The sequence below is a fragment of the Oncorhynchus mykiss genome, chromosome 2 (assembly GCF_013265735.2).
Source record: "Oncorhynchus mykiss isolate Arlee chromosome 2, USDA_OmykA_1.1, whole genome shotgun sequence".
Lineage (NCBI taxonomy): Eukaryota > Metazoa > Chordata > Actinopteri > Salmoniformes > Salmonidae > Oncorhynchus > Oncorhynchus mykiss.
This window is the reverse complement of record NC_048566.1, coordinates 52066305-52092730: the sequence shown is the minus strand read 5'-3', so window position 1 is coordinate 52092730 and position 26426 is coordinate 52066305. Positions and strand designations below refer to the sequence as shown.

Below are 26426 nucleotides of genomic sequence, written 5' to 3'. Positions count from 1 at the left end.
ACTTCCACTGGTATGCCATCCAGCCCTGGAGTTTTCCCATACTTAACCTCTCTAGGGTATGTGGGACTAGCGTCCCACCTGGCCAACATCCAGTGAGTTTGCAGAGCGCCAAATTAAAATAGAGAAATAATCATAACAAAAATAAAAAACTTATTTTACATAGGTTTAAAGATGAACTTCTTGTGAATCCAACCACAGTGTCAGAATTAAAAAATGCTTTACGGCGAAAACATACCTTACAATTATTTGAGAACAGAGCCCAGCAGACAAATCATTACAAACACTAACCAGCCAAGCAGAATAGTTACACAAGTTAGAAATAGAGATAAAATGAATCCCTTACCTTTGATGATCTTCATATGGTTGCACTCAGAAGACATTAAGTTACTCAATAAATCTTCCTTTTGTTCGATAAAGTCTCTTTATATCCAAAAACCTCAGTTTTGTTCGCGCCTTTTCTTCAGTAATCCACAGGCTCAAACGCAGTCAAAACAGGCAGACAAAAATATCAAAATTGTATCCGTAAAGTTTATAGAAACATGTCAAACGATGTTTATATTCAATCCTCAGGTTGTTTTTAGCCTAAATAATCGATAATATTTCAACCGGACAATAACGTTGTCAACGTAAAAGGTAAACAAGAAAGGCACCCTCTCGGTCGCGAGCATGAAAAACCTCTGACACGGCAGTGTCCACTCATTCAGACTGCTCTTACTCCCTCATTTTTCAGAATACAACCCTGAAACAATTTCTAAAGACTTTAGTGGAAGTCATAGGAGCTGCAATTTGAGTCTTAAGTCAATGGATACTGTAATGGCATTGAATAGAAAACTACAAAACCCCCAAAAAACTACTTCCTGAATGGATTTTTCTCAGGTTTTTGCCTGTCAAATCAGTTCTGTTATACTCACAGACACTATTCTAACAGTTCTGGAAACATTAGTGTTTTCTATCCAAATCTACAAGTTATATGCATATCATATCATCTGGGCCCAAGTAGCAGGCAGTTTAATTTGGGCATACTTTAATTGCATCAAGAAGTTCCTCCTGTGTAATTTGGTCTTTCTGTACAGATGTTAATTTTACATTGTTAATAGGAAAAATCCATATAATTGGATTCAGTTAGTGGAGATGGAGGAGACAAACTAAAACCTATGCTTAAAGTACTTTACTTCCTCTTTCAAAATGTAGTTCAGTGAATCATGTATGACTCCATCATTTGTAACAAGTTTCAGTGGCTAGCTTATAGAGACATAACCCAAGACACTTGCAGATGTAATTGCTGCAAAAGGCGGCGCTTGAAAGTATTGACCTTTGAGGGCGTGAATAGTTATGCACGCTCAAGTTTTCCGTTTTTTTTTCTTATTTCTTGTTTGTTTCACTATAGGAGAGTTCCTCTGTCCAGTGTCTGTGTTCTTTTGCCCATCTTAATCTTTTATTTTTATTGGCCAGTCTGAGATATGGCTTTTTCTTTGCAACTCTGCCTATAAGGCCAGCATCCCGGAGTCGCTTCTTCACTGTTGACATTGAGACTGGTTTATTGCGGGTACTATTTAATGAAGCTGCCAGTTGAGGACTTGTGAGGCATCTATTTCTCAATCTAGACACTCTAATGTACTTGTCCTCTTCCTCAGTTGTGCACCGGGGCCTCCCACTCCCCTTTCTATTCTGGTTAGGGCCAGTTTGCGCTGTTCTGTGAAGGGACTAGTACACAGCGTTGGACGAGATCTTCAGTTTCTTGGCAATTTTTCACATGGAATAACCTTCATTTCTCAGAACAAGAATAGACTGACGAGTTTCAGAAGAAAGTCTTTATTTCTGACCATTTAGAGCCTGTAATCGAACCCACAAATACTCATGATCCAGATATTCAACTAGTCTCAAGAAGGGCGGTTTTACTGCTTCTTTAATCAGAACAATAGTTTTCAGCTGTGCTAACATAATTGCAAAGGGTTTTCTAATGATCAATTAGCCTTTTTAAATGATAAAGTTGGATTAGCTAACACAACGTGCCATTGGAACACAGGAGTGATGGTTGCTGATAATGGGCCTCTGTACGTCTATGTAGATATTTCATAAAAAAGTCTGCCATTTCCAGCTACAATAGTCGTTTACAACATTAGCATTGTCTACACTGTATTTCTGATTAATTTGATGTTATTTTAAAGGACAAAAAAAAGGGCATTTCTAAGTAACCCCAATGTTTTGAACGTTAGTGTGTGTTTACGGGCTATTAACATATTTAAAATCATCCCTCTACCTTGATGATCTGTTTGGACAAAATGCACATTTGAATCAAAATTACTGTTACTTAATATCATCACCCCTTTTGCCCATGGGAGAAATATATTTCGCCCCTCAGTCCTTTTTCCACAAAACTTCATCTAAAATTGTTTAATGAGTTTCCTGTAAACAGTAGATATTATATTCCTTCTGTGTTAGCCAGGTAAATACTGATCATCTTTTGTAATTATCTGCCAAGCCATTACACTCATAACTGGCTATACTTATTTCACCAATTACCTTAATGAGACACAAGTTTCTATTTCTATTTATCATAATACTGTATATGTTTGTAAACGTATCATTAAAAAGTAACATGACGATTGAGTGTCTGCATAGCTGTACCATGATATTTGCATTGCTACTAAGTAAACCACCAATTGGTCCCCACTATTCCACCTTCTAAAAACCCTCCACATTTTCCCAGTCATGTGAAAACCATAGATTAGGGCATAATTCATTTATTTCAATTCACTGATTTCTTTAAATGAACTTTAACTCAGTCAAATCTTAGAAATGGTGGCATATTGAATTTATATGTTTGTTTATACTGTATATTGTTGCTTATCCAATTTGAGGGGAATCACTCATTTGTTAGATGCAAGGGGGATCTAAATGTCTAAATGGTTTCTGTAGCCTGAGTCTCTTTGTCTTCCCTGCATTTCACTGACTCATTGCCGCATCTGTGTTTTAGATGGAAATATGGCAAAAGAATTTCATTAGTTGCACCCTCATATTTCTCTCCCTCCCTCCCTTCGGTCCTCTCCTCTCCATCCCTCCTCACCATCTCTCCCCACACTGCAGCGCCTCTTTCTACCTTGCTCTGTTCCAGCCCCCCCTCCCTCTCCATCTCCCGCTCCATCTCTTTTGCTCTCCCTCTATCTTCCTCTCTCGCCCTCTATCTTCCAGCCTCTCTGAATGTGACTGTAGGTACACCCTGTGTATGTGAGTGTGTGTGTTCGTGTGGGTTGTTGTGTGAATTGCATGTGCCTGTATACAATGGAGGCACCTTTATAAAGTGCTCCAGATTCGGATATCTGAAACCTCCCAGCTTCCTCTGCTTCTCTCAGCCATCTCCTGCATATTTCCCACGTTTTTAAGAATCAGATTTTTTCCCGTCGGCATTTCCTTCGATGGCATCCTCAATCCTTTCCCCGGCATCTTGGATTTAATAAGTGGCCCTGTGGAATGAACCAGGCAATTTTGGAATTCTCTTCACAGTTCTGGTAAGAGCTTACTTTTCATAACATATTGACAGATGCAAGCAGAGCATATCATGGGATGCAGGGCTGATAAATGTACCGGAACAATATCTCTATTTAGGACAGGGAGAGAGAGGAAGATGGAGAAGGAGAAAAAGAGGTAGGGCTAAAGAGGGGGAGAGTACTAGGGAAAATCTGTGTTGCTACAGTGGTGTGATTCATTCTGTTAGGGCTGGGTAAAAAAATGCTACCCGAGAGTTGCTATATGATATCGATCTTGTGTTATTTTCAGCCCCAGTCCCTCCGAGACAACTTTACATGCTCTGCCTGTCAAGGACAGCATTAGTTGTGTGATAAGTAGCAGGTAGCTGTTTTGCAATGTTGTTACATGAAATCTCATTAAGGTAACATCAGTGGTTGCTGTAAAAATATTACGTTTATAGTGTGTTTATGCGTATGTGTGCATATGTGTTTGCACAAGCATATTTCGACGCGTGCATGTGTTTGCGTGTTTGGTTTCTCTCTCAAGGTGTGGTAGTGATATTTATTGCCTCGACATTTGGCTTATAACAAAGTTATCCTCCTTCCTATGGACTCTCCTGCTGAGGTGGCAGATATACCAGCTGTCGTCTATCTTTGATTTGTCTGCTCTCCAGACGGTGATGCTTGACAGGTGCTTTGACCTCACAAAAGATTAGCATGGCCAGCATCTTGGGCCACCATAGGCTATAGGCTATTGTCTGTCTGTGTTAGCATACCACAACAGATACTGTAGTAATTATGCATTTATTAATGGTATTATGTTGTTTATTGAAAATCTGATTCAAAATATAGACCTATTAAGCCACTGATTCTGCAGATGACTCACAATGAACTGTAGTTTGTAGGTTAATTGTATTAGGAAATTGAATATTGCTTGCCAGGGAATACATTCTGTTCAGCTGGAGAATGAGATATATGAGGAATGAGGTATAGAACGGCAAATTTTACTGCTGCTGTTGTTGAAAATAGAGTGAAAACATGCTGCTTGAAAGGCTTTTAGGCAGACCTACATCTTTGGAGACATATATTTTGTTGGGGGTCGCCTTACAGTACACATATATCCCTGCCGTCAAAAGAAAACATGTTAGAGATTGATAGAGGAGGCCTTGCATATAGTGAACATCTGACTGGTTTTCCTGTAAAGAACATCAATATTTATCACATTTCCCATTTCAGGGGAGAAACCACAATAACACACTGTAGGCTGGAAAAACAATAAAATATCAATCATATTACCTTGCCCTGGGCAGAGTTAGTTTCCATCCCTATTTAATTTTTTTTTTTTTTATCTGCACTCAGGCGGGGTTGGTTGGGTTGCATATTGAAAGTTCAAATGGCCACATGCTATGTATTTTCTCTTCAGACATACAACGACTGACTCTATTCTTTGTAAAAAGCATAATGTCATTCACATCCTTAAAACATCCTTCTCTACCCCCTACTTTTTTCAATTTCCCTCTGAAGACATACCCAAATCTAACTGACTGTAGCTCAGGCAGAGAACCAAGGATATGCATATTCTTAGTACCATTTGAAAGAAAACACTCTGAAGTTTGTGTAAATGTGAATTGAATGTAGGAGAATATAACACAATAGATCTGGTTTAGATAATACAAAACAATACGTTTATTATTTTTATATCATCATCTTTAAAATGAACAAGATAAAACAAACATTCAGATAGGATGATGGGGACAATTTCAGTGAAAAACATAAGAAGGCAACAGTACTTGTGCAACGTTTCAGAATGATAACTTCCAAAATGAGTGTGCTACATGACATTTATCATGAAGTCACCCAGGTGTCCCACACAAGTAGCCCAAATGTACCAAGTGGCCAAATTGGTGACGGTATACATTTTGAAACAAATAACTATATACAAAATTGTATTCTAACCCCCCCCCAAATCCCAAATGGAGAAAAAAATAATAATAAAAAAAAATATTTACAAAATAACATGGGTAACTATTTACACACTTTCAATATTTGAAAGACCCTCAGTCCTCTATCAAATCAAATTTATTTATATAGCCCTTCGTACATCAGCTAATATCTCAAAGTGCTGTACAGAAACCCAGCCTAAAACCCCAAACAGCAAGCAATGCAGGTGTAGAAGCACGGTGGCTAGGAAAAACTCCCTAGGAAGGCCAAAACCTAGGAAGAAACCTAGAGAGGAACCCGGCTATGAGGGATGGCCAGCCCTCTTCTGGCTGTGCCGGGTGGAAATTATAACAGAACATGGCCGAGATTTTCAAACGTTCATAGATGACCAGCAGGGTCAAATAATAACAATCACAGTAGTTGTAGAGGATGCAACAGGACAGCACCTCAAGAGTAAATATGAACAGTTTAGGGTTCCATAGCCGCAGGTGGAACAGTTGAAACTTGAATGGCAAGAAAGGCCAGGTGGCCTGGGGACAGCAAGGTGTCGTTATGCCAGGTAGTCCTGACACATGGTCCTAGGGCTCAGGTCCTCCGAAAGAGAGAAAGAGAGAATTAGAGAGAGCGTACTTAAAATTCACACAGGACACCGGATAAGACAGAAGAAGTACTCCAGATATAACAAACTGACCCTAGCCCCCCGACACATAAACTACTGCAGCATAAATACTGGAGGCTGAGGCAGGGGGGGTCAGGAGACACTGTGGCCCCATCCGATGAGACCCCGGACAGGGCCAAACAGGAAGGATATAACCCTTTGCCAAAGCTTTACACAATATTGTGCTGCTGATGCCAGGTGCCATAGCAGTCTCTTTATGCTGTAAAGTGAGTATCAATAGGTATAATAAACAGATACAGTGGGGAAAAAAGTATTTAGACAGCCAAAAATTGTGCAAGTTCTCCCACTTAAAAAGATGAGAGAGGCCTGTAATTTTCATCATAGGTACACTTCAACTATGACAGACAAAATGAGAAAAAAAAATCAGAAAATCACATTGTAGGATTTTTAATGAATTTATTTGCTAATTATGGTGGAAAATAAGTATTTGGTCACCTACAAACAAGCAAGATTTCTGGCTCTCACAGACCTGTAACTTCGTCTTTAAGAGGCTCCTCTGTCCTCCACTCGTTACCTGTATTAATAGCACATATTTGAACTTGTTATCAGTATGAAAGACACCTGTCCACAACCTCAAACAGTCACACTCCAAACTCCACTATGGCCAAGACCAAAGAGCTGCCAAAGGACACCAGAAACAAAACTGTAGACCTGCACCAGGCTGGGAAGACTGAATCTGCAATAGGTAAGCAGCTTGGTTTGAAGAAATCAACTGTGGGAGCAATTATTAGGAAATGGAAGACATACAAGACCACTGATAATCTCCCTCGATGTGGGGCTCCACGCAAGATCTCACCCCGTGTGAATGCTGAGTTGCATCCAAAGAACACCATACCTACTGTGAAGCATGGGGGTGGAAACATCATGCTTTGGGGCTGTTTTTCTGCAAAGGGACCAGGACGACTGATCCGTGTAAAGGAAAGAATGAATTGGGCCATGTATTGTGAGATTTTGAGTGAAACCTCCTTCCATCAGCAAGGGTATTGAAGATGAAACGTGGCTGGGTCTTTCAGCATGACAATGATCCCAAACACACCGCCCGGACAACGAAGGAGTGGCTTCGTAAGAAGCATTTCAAGGTCCTGGAGTGGCCTAGCCAGTCTCCAGATCTCAACCCCATAGAAAATCTTTGGAGGGAGTTGAAAGTCCGTGTGGCCCAGCAACAGCCCCAAAACATCACTGCTCTAGAGGATATCTGCATGGAGGAATTGGCCAAAATACCAGCAACAGTGTGTGAAAACCTTGTAAAGACTTACAGAAAACGTTTGACCTCTGTCATTGTCAACAAAGGGTATTTAACAAAGTATTGAGATAAACTTTCGGTATTGACCAAATACTTATTTTCCACCATAATTTGCAAATAAATTCATTAAAAATCATACAATGTGATTTTCTGGATTTTATTTTCTCATAGTTGAAATGTACCTATGATGAAAATTACAGGCTTCATCTTTTTTAAGTGGGAGAACTTGCACAATTGGTGGTGGACTAAATACTTTTTTGCCCCATTGTATGTATATATATATATGAGAGAGAGAGAGAGAGAGAGAGAGAGAGAGAGAGTACAGGGAACATAAGGTTGAATATATTGTTATCGACCTGCTAGATCTACAGTCTCTTTTATATTATGACATTTCAGCTAGATCAACTGTCTCTATTATATTATGACAGACCAGCTAGAACTACTGTCTTTATTATTTTACAACAGACCAGCTGTATCTACTGTCTCCATTTCACTTTGGTCATTGTTGTGGGCCTGCCCTCCCCTCAACAGCCTCAAATAGGCTATTTCATGTGGGTTGGGGTGGGTCGGCAGACACACGCATCTCACATTTCATTGCATTACATTTTATATATTGCTTCTAAAATAAATAAAAAATCACAAATAATATTTTACATTATTCATTTCAAATAAAGGCATTAGCATGAGAAGAACTTACCAGTCCAAAACATGTCCTCTCTGTTCAAAAAATATTCCTCCACTTGGGAATCGCTAAATGAATCGTCCTACAACAATATCTGTCTCACTTTTCCGATCAATTTCTTCTAAAATTGTTTGTACACCTGTATATCTAGACTTCGATTTAGCTTCCCTGACTTAGTCGCCATACTGATAGATATATAAACAGCTGAATCTGCATGTTTACCAAACAATGCTGTGCGTAATATGCGTAGCTACTTCCGGTATAAAACTTATGCTAGAATTTACTACATGGGTTGGTCTTCCAACACATAACCATTGCATATTGCCGTTTACCTCAGCTCCTTGGCTATCTACCCAGCTAGATTTTAAGACGATCAGTGGTCATTGGGTTAAAATACAGTCAATCAACGAAACAGCGATCATACAGTGCCTTGCGAAAGTATTCGGCCCCCATGAACTTTGCGACCTTTTGCCACATTTCAGGCTTCAAACATAAATATATAAAACTGTATTTTTTTGTGAAGAATCAACAACAAGTGGGACACACATGAAGTGGAACGACATTTATTGGATATTTAAAACTTTTTTAACAAATCAAAAACTGAAAAATATACTTTGTAGCGCCACCTTTTGCTGCGATTACAGCTGTAAGTCGCTTGGGGTATGTCTCTATCAGTTTTGCACATCGAGAGACTGAATTTTTTTCCCATTCCTCCTTGCAAAACAGCTCGAGCTCAGTGAGGTTGGATGGAGAGCATTTGTGAACAGCAGTTTTCAGTTCTTTCCACAGATTCTCGATTGGATTCCGGTCTGGACTTTGACTTGGCCATTCTAACACCTGGATATGTTTATTTTTGAACCATTCCATTGTAGATTTTGCTTTATGTTTTGGATCATTGTCTTGTTGGAAGACAAATCTCCGTCCCAGTCTCAGGTCTTTTACAGACTCCATCAGGTTTTCTTCCAGAATGGTCCTGTATTTGGCTCCATCCATCTTCCCATCAATTTTAACCATCTTCCCTGTCCCTGCTGAAGAAAAGCAGGCCCAAACCATGATGCTGCCACCACCATGTTTGACAGTGGGGATGGTGTGTTTAGGGTGATGAGCTGTCTTGCTTTTACGCCAAACATAACGTTTTGCATTGTTGCCAAAAAGTTCAATTTTGGTTTCATCTGACCAGAGCACCTTCTTCCACATATTTGGTGTGTCTCCCAGGTGGCTTGTGGCAAACTTTAAAAGACACTTTTTATGGATATCTTTAAGAAATTGATTTCTTCTTGCCACTCTTCCATAAAGGCCAGATTTGTGCAATATATGACTGATTGTTGTCCTATGGACAGAGTCTCCCACCTCAGCTGTAGATCTCTGCAGTTCATCCAGAGTGATCATGGGCCTCTTGGCTGCATCTCTGATCAGTCTTCTCCTTGTATGAGCTGAAAGTTTAGAGGGACGGCCAGGTCTTGGTAGATTTGCAGTGGTCTGATACTCCTTCCATTTCAATATTATCGCTTGCACAGTGCTCCTTGGGATGTTTAAAGCTTGGGAAATCTTTTTGTATCCAAATCCGGCTTTAAACTTCTTCACAACAGTATCTCGGACCTGCCTGGTGTGTTCCTTGTTCTTCATGATGCTCTCTGCGCTTTTAACGGACCTCTGAGACTATCACAGTGCAGGTGCATTTATACAGAGACTTGATTACACACAGGTGGATTCTATTTATCATCATTAGTCATTTAGGTCAACATTGGATCATTCAGAGATCCTCACTGAACTTCTGGAGAGAGTTTGCTGCACTGAAAGTAAAGGGGCTGAATAATTTTGCACGCCCAATTTTTCAGTTTTTGATTTGTTAAAAAAGTTTGAAATATCCAATAAATGTCGTTCCACTTCATGATTGTGTCCCACTTGTTGTTGATTCACCAAAAAATACAGTTATATATCTTTATGTTTGAAGCCTGAAATGTGGCAAAAGGTCGCAAAGTTCAAGGGGGCCGAATACTTTCGCAAGGCACTGTATCATTGGTGCACAGTGATGTCATGACATGTTGTCTTCAAATCGGTTTCTTTCAGTCCCGCGAAATGGCCCATCAGGGTTGGTTGTGTAACAAACAAACCAATTGATTGCAATGAAACCAAACATGACTGGAAATTCACGTTTTGTGTGGTTATTTACCCTCGAATGTGTCGTCAAAAATGCAATGAGACGGAATTCACGACACAAGCGGTTCACAAAATGTTTTGTGTTAGGCTATAAAAACAGATTTTATCAAACAAAATATAATTCTTTGTGTAACAATGAGCATTGGGATTGCAAACAGACGAAGATTGTCAAAGGTAAACAATTTATTTTAATAATGCAGTTTGTGATTTTGTTAGCCTGTGCTGGTTGAAATAGTTTTTTTATGTTGGTTAAGGCCAATGAGGATGGAGCTCTCCCTTCTACTTTGGACGAAGCGTTCATTACAGTTATACATAAGAAGGGTAAAGATCCAGAAGAGGTAGGGTCATACAGACCAATATCTCTCCTTAATACAGACCAAAAGATTTTAGCAAAAACTCTGGCTAACAGGCTCAGCACTTTAATTGGCAAATTGGTCAATTCGGATCAGACCGGCTTTATCCCTAACAGAAACTCATTCTTCAATCTCAGGCGCCTCTTCAATATTATGTATTCTTTGAGGTTACCCAACGTGGACCTTGCCGTCATATCTCTTGACGCCGAAAAGGCCTTTGACCAAGTTGAGTGGCCCCATCTATTCAAGGTCCTACAGAAATGTAATATTGGAGATAGGTTCATAAATTGGATCCAGCTTTTATATAGGAACCCCTGTGCCAGAATATTCACTAACCAATCATTGTCGCCCCGATTTAACCTCAACAGGGGGACAAGGCAGGGTTGTGCGCTGTCGCCTATGCTCTTCGCCCTAATTATCGAACCGCTCGCTCAGACGATTAGATCTCATGCAGCAATACACGGCTATAATACTAAAGATACTCTAAATAAGATCTCCCTATACGCAGATGACATCCTCCTCTATGTAACAGAACCCCAGGCTAGTATCCCAGCTATTATTGATGTGATCAATTTGTTTGGTACCTTCTCGGGATACAGAATAAATTGGAAGAATTGGAAGAGAGCTTGGAGTATATCCACACATGCTCCATTAATTCCAGACATCGTCTCATACAATTCAAGGTTTTACACAGATTACACTATTCCAAAGAGTGAATTAATGCCCATACGGTCGCAAAATGCCTCCTGGCTAGAACATCTCCCATTTAATTTATCTTCAGAAAAATGTACCTACCTAGGAATTGTAGTTACCAAACAATACTCCTTACTATTTAAAGATAGTTTACCCTCTCTGATACAAAAACTCAAAGCAAACATACTATTTTGGAGAACTCTCCCAATTTCTCTCCTCGGAAGAATTAATGCCATTAAAATGGTCTTTCTCCCACAACTGCTCTACCTATATCAGAACATCCCAGTATTCATACCTAAATCCTTTCATAAACAACTTGACTCAATTATCAATCCTTTCATCTGGGATTATAAAACACACAGGATAGGTAAAAAACACCTCTGTAAATCCAAGATGGAAGGAGGATTGTCTCTCCCAAATTTTACATTTTATTACTGGGCCGCTAACCTCCGCATTGTTACGTTTCTGCTGGATGACGTACTTCCGGCATCCAGATGGCTTAGTATGGAGCGTGAGGAGTGTCACCCCTTCTCTATTGGCGCTGTGATTTTGTTGCCTGTCAATCTGGAGATGTCACTTTATTGTAACAATCCTATTATACATAGCACAGTCCGAATCTGGAAGCAAATTAAAGTCCACTTTGAGCTTAGACCAATGTCACTCATGCTCCCTGTCGCCAGGAATCCCTCCTTTGCCCCTTCTAACCTTGATAACACCTTTGAGCGATGGGGAGAGTTGGGGATAAGTACCATAGGGGATTTATACATAGAAGGGACCTTTGCTTCCTTTGAGTTGCTGAGGGAAACTTATAACCTTCCCAGAAGTAATTTTTTCAGATACCTACACATTAGAGACTACGTTAGGAAACACCTCCCAACATTTGGGAATGCCAAACCTTCCATGTTTGACGGATGCATAAAAATATGCCCCACCTCCGATAAACTGATATCGCGTCTATATGATGCTTTTCAATCTGTTAGCACACCTTCCACTGATGCCATCAAGGCAAAATGGGAGGAAGAACTAGGGACTGACATCTCGGTGGCAGACTGGGAAGAGAGCTTGGAGTATATCCACACATGCTCCATTAATTCCAGACATCGTCTCATACAATTCAAGGTTTTACACAGATTACACTATTCCAAAACTAAACTGCATAGGATATTTCCTGACACATCCCCTACATGTGATAAATGTCAGGCTACGCAGGGTACACTACTCCACTGCTTTGCCCTATGCTCTAGCTTGCATGGTTATTGGAGTGGAATTTTTGGGATCCTCTCTGAAGTTTTGGAGACTTCAATAGATCCAGACCCGCTTCTGATAATCCTGGGAGTATCTGAGTCCCTAAACGGATTAACCAACCCCCAAAAACAACTAATCTCGTACGGTCTCATCTCGGCAAAAAAACGAATCTTGTTGTTTTGGAAGAGGAGGGAAGCACCCTCTACCAAATTATGGCTCAGTGAATTGGCAAACACTGTACACTTAGAAATAATTAGATATATTCTGAACAATAAATTATCAACATTTGATCAAATCTGGCAGCCTTTCCTCTCCTACTTGGACGAGTCGGCGCTGTGAATTTGTACTAATTAACGCACTCTCAATTGTAATATTTTAATCTACCTTTGGGCAGCATGTGCTGGCCCTGCCACCCGAGCAGTCGGGGGGGGGGGGGTTTGGGGGAATAAGGGGGGGGGGGGGAGTTGTAGGGGGGACATCTTCCCTCTTTCTTTCTATGTGTCCTTGTTTTGTATGTTGTGTTTTGTATTATTTGTTCTGCACCCAGAACTCTGGGTCTTGTTGTTCCTGTATGCTCTTTTATGTTTAGATAAGAATTGTATACCTGTCTTGTACACCATTCTTGTGTGTTTAATAAAAAATATTTGAAACAAAAATTTTTTAATCTAAATGCATTTTCTTTGGGCAGAAATGCTTTCTGGAACATGTGAACTTTCATGTGCCTTAATAACAAACTTATATGCCATCTGTAAATACAAATACAATTGTCAAATTACAAGGCTAGCTGGTTTAGCCATGTAGCGCGCTTCTGTCTATAACATAAGCTGTTCAATATGTGTAGGTACTCCTCTCTAACGTAGCTTTTTTTTAAAGATATCACATAGTATATCTGCAAAAGTGTTGTTCTCCACTTTCTGGATGACCGAGTTTTGAAATCAGTGGAATGCCTCGTATGAGTATGATAGCTAAGGAGATGGCAAAAATTCAGGCTTTTGATTGCAAATATGCAGAGGGAGTCAAAAAGAGAACACAGAAGGCTGTTGTATAAAACATCCACCTCCAGATTACATCTTCAAACTAAGGACAACCATGGCATCCGTGACAGAGGGAGATGCATCCATCCATAGATTCTAGCTAGTTATTTTCAGATATTATACAATTCAAATTTGGTCAGAAAATCGTTTTCATTGCAAGTTAAAGCATACTGATAGCTAGCTAGCTAATGTTAGCTGGCTGGCTCGCTAGCTAACGTTATGTATATGATCTGTGTAGTAATATTATTCATATCGCAGAGTCATTTGCATTGCTAGTTATGGCCTAATATTTGCAAGCTACGTAAAACCTCTTGAAGCTAGGGGGGACTATTTTTATTTTAGGAAATATAACGTTCCGAAAGTAAACTGCCTATTTCTCAGGACCAGATGCTAGAATATGCATATAATTGACAGCTTAGGATAGAAAACACTCTAAAGTTTCCAAAACTATAAAAATATTGTCTGTGAGTATAACAGAACTGATATTGCAGGCAAAATCCTGAGAAAAATCCAATCAGGAACCAACCCTTATTTTGAAACCCCTGTCTTTCTATGCATCCCTATTGCCCATTGAAAGGGATATCACCAGATTCCTATTTCTACGGCTTCCCTAAGGTGTCTACAGCCTTTAGATGTAGTTTCACGCCTTTATGTTGAAGAATGAGCGTAAACAAACACATTGCGTAAGTGGCCAGCTGATGGCTCTGAGTGATTCTTGCGTAAAAGACAGAGGTAGCCATTTTTCCTCCCGGTCCTACTGAAAAGCCAACTGTCCCGGTTGATATATTATCGAATAGATATATGAAAAAACACCTTGAGGATTGATTATAAAAACAGTTTGCCATGCTTGTGTTGATATTATGGATAATTTGGAAATGTTTTCGTCGTTGTCGTGACCGCTATTTCCTGTGGATTTCTGAACATAACGTGACAAACAAACGGAGGTATTTTGGGTATAAAAATAATCTTTATGGAACAAAAGGAACATATGCTGTCTAACTGGGAGTCACGTCAGTGAAAAGATCCGAAGATCATCAAAGGTAAACGGTTCATTTGATTGCTTTTCTGATTTTCGTGATCAAGCTTCCTGCTGCTAGCTGGACATAATGCTATGCTAGGCTATCGATAAACTTACACAAACGCTTGTCTTGCTATTGCTGTAAAGCATCATTTCAAAATATGAGACGACTCGATTTCACTTGTGATTTCATGAATATGAATATTTTCTAGTAAGATTATTTGACCGTTGCGCTATGCTAATTAGTGTAGTTGCTGACAATTCTCCCGGATCCGGGATGGGTAGTACCAAGAGTTAACACTGAACCTGGTTGGTTAGCTACCTGCAGATTCATGCAGGGGAGTAAAGTGTGAGTTGAGATTATGGTTTATTGTTTAGCTAGCTAGCTCGCTATATGTCTAAACAAAAGCCTGCAGAGTAGCCATTTCACTACACCTTCTGTATCCTGTGCATGTGACAAATCAACTTTGATTTTATTTGATATAGTGTGTGTTTACCAGAGACGGGAATGTGAATAACACCTGCACCAAAGTCAAATTAGGATATAATGTTAGGCCAATGATTCTCCGGTAAAATGCCCTGCATTTATTTAGTCACAATCACAACTGTAAGCTATTTTCTGCAATTCGCTCCATTAACTTGTAAATAATGATCTTGTTGTGAGTTTATTTTCCTGTAATAATGAAGATAAATGAGCTAAAGCGAAGACATTGTCAGCCACATGATATAGTTATTATTTGAATTGACTAGCCAGCTAACTTAACATTACCAAGCTAGCCAACAAGCTAGAAACTAACCAAAACATTGTTTGGAAAGTTTATTTTAGTTATGTGGTTTGCTAGATTGACATATACTATATTCATTTTTAAACGGGTGTATTTATTGGTGTTAAAACTCACTAGTGATGTTATTTTGGATCACAAGGCTGCTGATGTCATGCAGCCTGTAGTTTTTGTGCTTATACTTTTTCATAACATCAACGACAAGTTTGATGTTGGACGACAATAGAATGTTCATGATGTCACTGCGACAACTGTCGATAGAAGTAGTATAAACCAGGCTTTAATCTTGAAATCTTTGGTTGTTTAGTACATGGCCTCACATGTGAATCATTCAAGAGATGGGTCGGGATAAGTCTTAAGAGGGTGTGAACGATGTTGACTGGGTGTAAAGAATAGCTCTCCAGTAGGTTTACCAAAACAGTCATTGGCCATTTTCTCAAAAGTGAGGTTACAGTTTATCAACTTTCAAAGCATACACCACAACTGTACTGTATGGTACACCCTTTTGTTGCTCTGAGTCTCTACTTTTATCCAATGTAAAAAACACAATTTCAAATATATATTTTTTGCTACGTAAGACTGATTCGATCCAGTCGGTCACAATTATTGGCACCCCAGAATTAGTACTTGGATGCACAGCCTTTGGCCAAGATAACCGCAGACAAACAGTTTTTCAATTTCAATTTATTTGAGAACAAGTAGGGAATTATTTATTTGGCCGTCTGATTTGTTTGTACATAGGTCACTTCTGTTTTCTCCAAAGGAAAGTGATCACAAGGCAGTAGACGGCTTCTGTGGAGCACTCTTTTTCCTCCTTGACCATTCTCTCGTTTCACGTCAAACACCGGACTCTCAGGGTGTTTTCTTTGAAGGACTATGTGGACTTTATCCTCCCAGTTCGACCTTAGTTTGTCTGGCCCTTTCTCTTTCAGACAGGTTTTTCACAAGGACTCTGTCTCCGGGCTGTAGCTCCTGACCAGGGACCTTCCTGTCGTGGCTAATGACTTTTCCCTATTTCATCCCCTTTTGTGGCTTCATTTGCAGCGATGTTGTATCCCTCTTTCATTATCTCCCGCCAGTTTCTGACGTAGTTGTCATTCCTGCCTTTTGCGCCATTTACTTCCAGGATGAATAGCAGGTCGATGGGAAGCCTTGGGGAATTTCAGAACAGAAGATCGAAAGGAAAGTACCCTGTTGCCTCTGAGCATGTGCAATTGTAGGCATGCACTACCTTGGGAAGTGAGGTTTTCCAGTCTGCCTTTTCCTCTTCTGTCAGGGTCCTCAACATTCTGAGCCGTGTTCTATTGAACCTTGCAACTTGACCGTCCCCTTCAGGGTGATAAATGGTGTCGAATCCATGTACTCTACTCAGTTCTTTTAACCCTGTCAGCAGCTGGTTCTCAAATTATTTGCCCATGGTGTGAGGGATTTTGCTGCCGAAAACAAACTTCAGGGTCAAGTCATTGAAGATCTTCTCAGCGACTGTTTTTGCTGACTTGTTTTTTTCTCATTGACTGGATTTCAGGTTAGCTGACTCCTGACTCCAATTAGCTTATGGAGAAGTCATTAGCCGAGCGGTTCACATACTTTTTACAACCTACACTGTGAATGTTTAAATTATGTGTTCAATATAGACAAGAAAATTCAATAATGTGTGTGTTATTAGTTTAAGCACACTATGTTTGTCTATTGTTGTTTCTTAGATGAAGATCAGATCAAATTTGATGACCTTATTTATGCAGAAATCCAGGTATTTCCAAAGGGTTCACATTCTTTTTCTGCACTAGTGTAGGGTCGCTCAGGGTGATATGCATGTTCAGAGATGGGATACAACCAATGTAGTCATCATATGCAAAGCCCTCACATTCTTCATGCAACGTCTCTCTCACTTTCTCTCTCTGTTCCTCTGTCAGGGGTCCACATTGACTGGAGGGTCCCACTTTGGTCCGTTGTTTTTCACTTTGATGTTGTTCTCTTTCTCTTTCCTGTGCTGACTCACTGGGGCTAGGTTGACTGTAGAACACTTGCAGAACACTGGCTTGGGAGTCTGGGAGTCAGCGGCAGCAGGATACAAAGCTTTCACTGTCTGTAGGTGGCCTAGGATGATGCGCTGGTTGAGTACGATGGGGTGGTTGGTGTTGTTCGCGATGGTAATAGTGACAAAGACTTTCTTCCCATAGGCTGTCTTAATCAGCCCCCCCAGTCTCTTCCAAGCCATGGGGGAGAGGGTATAGTTCACTGGGTGTGAATAATATCTCTTGACCTTTGAACTTGGCTCCTACATGTGTAGTTACACAGATAGTTATGACTTTGTTGGCAGACAGGAAGATCCTCATACGGCTTGTTCTCACCAGTCCCACATCTTCACGTTCCTCAGGAGTGCGGATGAGCTTCAACAACATCTTGGATGTCCTGGCTGTAAGAGAGAATGCAGCACTCACTGTTTGGATGGTGTCTGGTTCTATGTTGTGACCGGTGCTGCGTGCCTTCACCACCTCCTCAATAATGTTAAATCTGACGATGGGGTTGTCTGACACAAGGATGGGAGCGGTGATGGCTTTGAATGACTCGCTGCTCAGTTTGAACTGTACCTCAATCCAGCCAGTGAAGGGGATTTCATTCTGATTGGCTGCCAGTTCCGTCAGTATTCCGGGCCCCAACAGCTCTTCCGTGGCTCGGAGGGTGGTGTGTGGGAGGCATTTCTTCCTCCAGGTATCGTTGATGATGCTGGCTTGAGCTCCAGTGTCCCACAGGCCCTCTACTGTGATGTCATCAAGCTTGCAGCTGACTAAACATTGCCTTCCAATCAGATTGATGAGCTGTGTTGTGCAGTGGCCTCACATAGTTCTAATCAAATTATATTGGTCTCATACACATGGTTAGCAGATGTTATTGCGAGTGTAGCGAAATGCTTGTGTTCACATATAGACTGGGGATGGGAGCAGTTGTTGTGGATTTAGTGGTGAGTGGTGTGTTTAGTCTACCTGGTTGCTCTTGTAGTTGCTGTTTTTTGTGCTGGTGCTGCATTCTCTTGTGGTTGGAGAGTCTGGCTCTAGGTGGGACACGGGGTTGGAGCTACTGTTGATCCCGTTTCAGCAGCCCATTCCCATTTCCCGTCATCTGCCTTGGCTTCCTGCAACCACTTGACATGTGGCCTGTCTCACCGCAGCAGAAACAGTGGTAGCACTGCTCACTTGTGTGTGCCTCTTGACACTCCACACAGCCCCGTGGTCTATGGCTTGTCTGTGTTGTAGGTCTTCCCCTGTGGGCTGAATAAGAGGTGTATCTCTCCCTGGTGTTGGCTGAGTAGTGTACCTTAGTCCCTGTGATGGCTGAGTGGTGGTCTCCATCGCTGGAGGAACAGGAACACCTTCATCATCTTCCAGACGTCAGACCTCATCCCCCAGACGTCGGACCTCAGGTCTTCTATGAGCTGGTGGATTTCGGATGTGATCTGTGGACCTTAGGATTAACCTCTCTTTGACTTCGGTAGTGGCTCACTTGTCCTCGGCATCACTGGTCTGTATCCCTTCCCCTCTGCGGGACCTTGGGGTTGGCTGCTAATGTCAGTCTGGAGCTCAAACGCGTGGACCCATCCCTGTGGCAGATTTCATCCTCTTCTTCGTCAGAAACAGTGATGTCATTCACCTGGAACTTTATGACATAACTTAGCAGTCCGGTTTCGATGAACGGCAAACTTTCGCTGGATCAGTCGTGGCTGTTGTCCTCATCATCCCTGTCTGTGGACTACCACAGTAGATTCTCCTTCAGCTCATTGGCTCAGAATAAGTTATTGGCTTACTCTCGGGGCTCCTGTGACACATTCATTAGTTTGTGATATAGGTCAGATGAGCGGTCTTCTTTATAATGCCCCTTTAGGATGGTTTTAGTATAGACAGCGTCAACCCACTTTTTATTTCCAGCATGTCACGGAGCTGAAGTCCAGGGCTCACTGCTCTAATCACGGCCTCAATTACCTCAGTCTCGGAGTGTCCCTTCCGGAGCCTGGCCTCAATCTGATGGAGGAGATTGGTGTATGTCATCCTGTCTCGCTGTCCCCCTTCTCCTATCTGTCCTTTATTTTGAACTCAGAGTATGACGTGCTGTGACCTGAGGTGCTGGGGTAGGATGTGGTGTGGTCTGTACCTCTGTTCCATTCCTGAAGGGTGTGGCCGTCTCATGGAGGCGTCTGATCTCTTCCTCCAATACTCTGAGCTTTTCCTCCTGGACTCTCTGTTATAGGACAGGCTGTGTCTCGAGGTCAGCAATGCGGCTGTGATCAGGAACTATCTGTTTTGTTTCTCTACTCCTCTGATTTCTTGCATGAATGAGAGGACGTGTCTCAGGTACTCACATGTCCTGTCCTCCTTCTCCTTGTCCTCAATGTCATTTATTGTCATTTCAATCACCCGGATAAGACTGTGTCTGGTTTTATTTGAATAACCCCCCTCAGCAAGACCAACACATTATAAATAGTTGCACAAGTCAATGAGTTGGTGCTGTTCCAGTTAGTGTAGGATGGCACGACAGGAGGTTGGTGGTACTTAATTGATGTTGGTAATGTCTGGAGCGGTATCAGTGGAATTGTATCAAATACATCAAACACATGGTTTCCATGTGTTTGATGCCATTCTATTTGCTCCATTCCAGACATTATTATTAGCCATCCTCCCCTCAGCAGTGGCACTTCATCATGTATGTTGTCGATTTTTAGCTCTTTTTGTATTGATGATGTTGTTCTGATGCTTTCTCTAATGTTGATCCTAGGCACCAACATAAATACATTTATTTTATTTATTTTGAAGGTCTTGGCCTATTTTCTTCAACTCCACCACACTATACAGTATGTGTAACATTTTGGCAAGCTAGCCTAGAGAAGATTCTACAAGCAAAGAAAGGTAGAACCATCTCATAAGAGAGTATTTCCCAACCTTGGTCCTCGAGTACCCCCAACAGTACACAGTTTCGTTGTAGCCCTTGATGAACACGCCTCATTGTAAGCTTGATGATTAGTTGACAAGTTGAATCCAGTGTGCTTACCTAGGGTTACAATAAAAATGTGTACTGTTGGGGGTAATTGAGGACCAAACATACCACACAATTTCATTTAGTTTCCAAGTACTACCAGTGCCATGATTGAGAAAAATATTTGGGTTTATTCAATACGTAATGCATTAATGCATAAATTATATATCATGAAAAAATGTGGGATATAACAATTGTGAGAAATGCAGTTTCTTTAGACATTCTCTTTAGCCACACGATACTTAACATGTTGTCAAAATAGCCCAAGGTGCCATACAGTATTGTCTGCGCCGTCTGTCATACAGTTTTGTGAGTCATCAACAATGTGTCTGAGGATGTTCTGACTAGCTGGAAGGGTTCCAATTGTTATTAAATTAGAATGTTTATTATCATTGTATGTATGGCATATCAAATCTAGCACTTAGATTTAGTCATTTGCTATGAATATATTCAAGTTATTGGATTCTTAGCACATATCCAAAGGTGTTTCAACCTTGAAAATAGCCTTCATTATGACATGACTCTAGGTCACTTGGTATTCTAATCAGGACAACACGACTTGAGATATGTTATCAGGCTGACTCGACTCAGGTTATGAATAAGGTAGAGTGAAAGTGCATACAACCCAAAAAGCATGGATTGGCTTGTTGCTAAAGGGGCGTCAGTTGCCATATTCACTTCCAGATATAGATCCATGGAACTAGGCAAAGGAGCTGGGTTTTGTTTGGCTTAAGGGCTATGTAGGATAACAGAAAGTATTAGCTTACTGGGTTGTTCCGTTTGATTTCAATCACTTTTTGAACCTACCCCTTTTGATTTGAACAAAACTTTCTATATACAAATAAAGGGAACACTCAAATAACACGTCCTAGATCTGAATGAATGAAATATTCTTATTAAATACTTTTTTCTTTACATAGTTGAATGTGCTGACAACAAAATCACACAAAAATGATCAATGGAAATCAAATTTATCAACCCATGGAGGTCTGGATTTGGAGTCACACTCAAAATTAAAGTGGAAAACCACACTACAGGCTGATCCAACTTTGATGTAATGTCCTTAAAACAAGTCAAAATGAGGCTCAGTAGTGTGTGTGGCCTCCATGTGCCTGTATGACCTCGCTACAACGCCTGGGCATGCTCCTGATGAGGTGGCGGATGGTCTCCTGAGAGATCTCCTCCCAGACCTGGACTAAAGGATCCGCCAACTCCTGGACAGTCTGTGGTGCAACGTGGCATTGGTGGATGGAGCGAGACATGATGTCCCAGATGTGCTCAATTGGATTCAGGTCTGGGGAACGGGCGGGCCAGTCCATAGCATCAATGCCTTCCTCTTGCAGGAACTGCTGACACAATCCAGCCACATCAGGTCCAGCATCGTCTTGCATTAGGAGGAACCCAGGGCCAACCGCACCAGCATATGGTCTCACAAGGGGTCTGAGGATGTCATCTCGGTACCTAATGGCAGTCAGGCTACATTTGGCGAGCACATGGAGGGCTGTGTTGCCCCCCAAAGAAATGCCAACCCACACCATGACTAACCCACCGCCAAACCGGTCATGCTGGAGGATGTTGCAGGCAGCAGAACGTTCTCCACGGTGCCTCCAGACTCTGTCACGTCTGTCACATGTGCTCAGTGTGAACCTGCTTTCATCTGTGAAGAGCACAGGGCGCCAGTGGCGAATTTGCCAATCTTGGTGTTCTCTGGCAAATGCCAAACGTCCTGCACGGTGTTGGGCTGTAACCCCAATACCACCCTCATGGAGTCTGTTTCTGACGGTTTGAGCAGACACATGCCCATTTGTGGCCTGCTGGAGGTCATTTTGCAGGGCTCTGGCAGTGCTCCTCCTGCTCCTCCTTGCACAAAGGCGGAGGTAGCGGTCCTGCTGCTGGGTTGTTGCCCTCAAACGGACCCCTCCACGTCTCCTGATGTACTGGCCTGTCTCCTGGTAGCACCTCCATTCTCTGGACACTACTCTGACAGACACAGCAAACCTTCTTGCCACAGCTCGCATTGATGTGCCATCCTGGATGAGCTGCACTACCTGAGCCACTTGTGTGGGTTGTAGACTCCGTCTCATGCTACCACTAGAGTGAAAGCACCGCCAGCATTCAAAAGTGACCAAAACATCAGCCAGGAAGCATAGGAACTGAGAAGTGGTCTGTGGTCACCACCTGCAGAACCACTCCTTTTTTGGGGGTGTCTTGCTAATTGCCTATAATGTCCGCCTGTTGTCTATTCCATTTGCACAACAGCATGTGACATTTATTGTCAATCAGTTTTGCTTCCTAAGTGGACAGTTTGTTTTCACAGAAGTGTGATTGACTTGGAGTTACATTGTGTTGTTTAAGTGTTCCCTTTATTTTTTTGAGCAGTGTATATTCGCGTATGATAGAAGTGGTCAGAAAGTAACTTTTTCGACATGAATACCATAACATTCAGGAGATAAAGGTGCTCAAAATTGACACATGTTGCATACCCCACCAACCATGTCTTCATCACTGGAAAAGTTAAACAGTTGAATTTATATCATGTACAGTGGCTTGGGAGAGTATTCACCCCCTTGGCATTTTTCATATTTTGTTGCCTTACAACCTGGAATTAAAATAGATTTTTGGGGGGTTAGTATAATTTTATTTACACAACATGCCTAACTCTTTGAAGATGCAAAATATTTTTTCTTGTGAAACAAATAAGAAATAAGACAAAAAACTGAACTTGAGCGTGCATAACTATTTACCCTCTCAAAGTCAATACTTTGTTAGAGCCATCTTTTTAAAGAATTACAGCTGCAAGTCTCTTGGGCTATGTCTCTATAAGTTTGGCACATTTAGAAACTGAGAATTTTGCCCATTCTTCAAGGCAAAACTGCTCCAGCTTCTTCAGATTGGATGGGTTCCGCTGGTTTACAGCAATCTTTAAGTCATATCACAGATTCTCAATTGGATTGAGGTCTGGGCTTTAACTAGTCCATTCCAAGACATTTAAATGTTTCCCCTTAACTTCTTGATGCTACCCATCCCTGTAGCGGAATAATTGTCATCAACAACCGTTGAATTGCATAGCGCCACATTCAAATAATATTACTAAAAATATTTATATTCATGAAATCACAAGTGCAATATTGCAAAACACTGCTTAGCCTTTTGTTAATCCCCCTGTCGTCTCAGATTTTGAAAATATGCTTTACAGCCAAAGCAATTCTAAGCGTTTGTGTAAGTTTATCAATTGCTCAACAAAACATTATGTACACTTAGCATCAAGTAGCTTGGTCACGAAAATCAGAAAAGCAATCATATTAGTCATTTACCTTTGATGATCTTCGGATGTTTTCACTCACAAGACTACCAGTTACACTATAAATGTTCCTTTTGTTCCATAAAGATTATTTTTATATCCAAAATACCTCAGTTTGTTTGTCACGTTATGTTCAGAAGTCCACAGGAAAGAGCGGTCACGACAATGCAGGCAAATTCCAAATAATATGCATAATGTCCACAGAAACATGTAAAAGGTTTTTTATAATCAATCCTCAGGTTGTTTTTAAAATATATAATCAATAATATATCAACCGCAACTGTCTTTATCAGAGGAGAGGGAGAGGCAATGGCTGCTCAAACTGTTGCGCGAGCAAAACTCATGTGAACACCTGACGTGATGTTATCTTTCTTGCTCATTTTTCTAAATAAAAGCCTGAAACTATGTCTAAAGACTGTTGACACCTTGAGGAAGCGATAGGAAAATTGATCTGGTTGATATCCCTTTAAATGGAGCGAAGGCAGGTTATGGAACATGGAGCTTTTAAAATAGAAGCCACTTCCTGGTTTGATTTTCCTCAGGTTTCGCCTGCAATATCAGTTCAGACAATATTTTGACAGTTTTGGAAACTTTAGAGTGTTTTCTATCCTGATCTGTCAATTATATGCATATTCTAGCATCTGGTCCTGAGAAATAGGCCATTTACTTTGGGAACGTTATTTTTCCAAACGTAAAATTAGTGACTCCTAGCTTCAAGAGGTTAAACCACTCAACTGTTGCTTTAGCAGTATGCTTAGGGTCATTCTCCATCCATCATTCCTTCAATTCTGACCAGTTTCCCAGTCCCTGTTGTTCTCAGGGGATTTTGTTCTCATGGGATGGTCTTCTCGGGGTGATGAGAGGTGCTTGGTTTGCGCCAGACATAGCATTTACCTTGATGGCCAAAAAGCTCAATTTTACTCTCATCTGACCAGAGTAGCTTCTTCCATAAGTTTGGGGAGTCTTCTACATGCCTCCTGGCAAACACCAAACGTGTTTGCTTATTTTTTTATTTTAGCAATGGCTTTTTTTCTGGCCACTCTTCCGTAAAGCCCAGCTCTGTGGAGTGTAGGGCTTAAAGGGGTCCTATTGACAGATACTCCAATCTCCACTGTGGAGCTTTGCAGCTCCTTCAGGGTTATCTTTGTTTTCTTTGTTGCCCTCCTTGCCTAGTCAATGAGTTTTGGTGGGTGGCCCTCTCTTGGCAGGTTTGTTGTGATGCCATATTCTTTCCATTTTTTAATAATGGATTTAATTTTGCTCTGTGGGATGTTCAATGTTTCAGATTTTTTTTCTGACCCAACCCTGATATGTACTTCTCCACAATATTATCCCTGACCTGTTTGGAGAGCTTCTTGTTCTTCATTGTGCTGCTTGCTTGGTGATGCAGCTTTCTTAGTGGTGTTGCAGACTCTAGAGCCTTTCAGAACAGGTGTATATGTACTGAGATCATGTGACAGATCCTTTGACACTTAAATTGCACACAGGTGGACTTTATTTAACTAATTATGTGACTTCTGAAGGTAATTGGTTGCACCAGATCTTATTTAGGGGCTTCATAGCATAGGGGGTTAATGCATATGCACGCGCCACTTTTCCGTTTTTTTATTTTTTGAAGCTTTTTTTTCCCATTTCATTTCACCAATTTGGACTATTTTGTGTATGTCCAATACATGAAATCCAAATAGAAATCCATTTTAATTACAGGTTGTAATGCAACAAAATAGGAAAAACGCCAAGGGGGATGAATACTTTTGCAAGGCACTGTATAATAGAATATAAATTCCCATTTAAGTTGACATTTGACTATTGGTGGACCGGCGGCCATCTTTGTGGTAGATAAAGAAGGTAAAAATTTAAAATCGGATAAAAATGTCAATGATGTGCCAGCTAAATTGCTATGATCTGAAAGGATATGTCCATTATATGAATTCTAATTATATGATTAAAATTACACCCACCCTGCATTCAAGAGTATGCTTTTTCGCAAAAGATGGCGGGCACAACACAAACCGCTCAGATGATGTAAAATAGGGTCTACGCTATAACAAATGTGAAAAATATGTTTACTCATGAAGACAATTTGACATTAAAGGTAAACAAATTTAAAAAATCATGACATTTTTCAAATAGTTTGACAACACTGCTTGAAAGGTTTTCAATGATATCAAACTCAACTGTTTATCTTTTCCAATGAGAAAAACTGGGATGCCTCTTTGTAAGGTGGGGTATGCAAAATGGATCAATATTTTAGGTCCAAAAAGTAACTTTCTGACGAGTTCCACCATGGGAAATATGTATGAAATGTTTATTTCAAGTCAAAAGGGGTGCTGTCAAAAAGTTATTAAAATCAAACGGAATGTACCTACTACCATTTTTGTCACATGGAGCAAAACACTGTGTGACATATCTGCCCCCCTCACCCCTTCCCAGCCACCACCCACCCCCTTAACCTATCAGGACCTTCCATGAGCTGCTTCACTTCACCTCCTGAGATGTTGTCCACTATCTCAAATCCGAAGGCCACAAGCTGTGCCCTAGACCCCAGTACAGAAACAGCCCTCGTCAGAGTGGTAAACGACCTCCTCATGTCAGCTGACAGTGGACTTTAAACATCCTCATCCTCCTTGACCTCAGTGCCGCCTTCGACACGGTTGACCACAGCATCCCCCTGGGTCGATTGAAGGAATACATAGGTCTCGACATATGGTTCACCATTATTAATTTCCAACCGCACACAATAGGTTGCCATAGGAAATGCCAAGTCAGAACCCACCACGATCACCTGTGGCGTCCCTCTTAG

The 26426-nt window shown here is 41.1% G+C and overlaps 1 protein-coding gene across 1 annotated transcript in view; it reads left to right on the top strand.

Annotated features, from left to right (window-relative positions):
* The first annotated feature begins 3183 nt into the window (after positions 1 to 3183).
* Positions 3184 to 26426, top strand: part of lingo1a (leucine rich repeat and Ig domain containing 1a) — a 267257-nt gene continuing 244014 nt past the window's right edge. The window contains exon 1 of the mRNA XM_021564711.2: positions 3184 to 3509. The gene's annotated coding sequence lies outside the window, so the exon portion shown is untranslated. The remainder of the gene's footprint in view (positions 3510 to 26426) is intronic.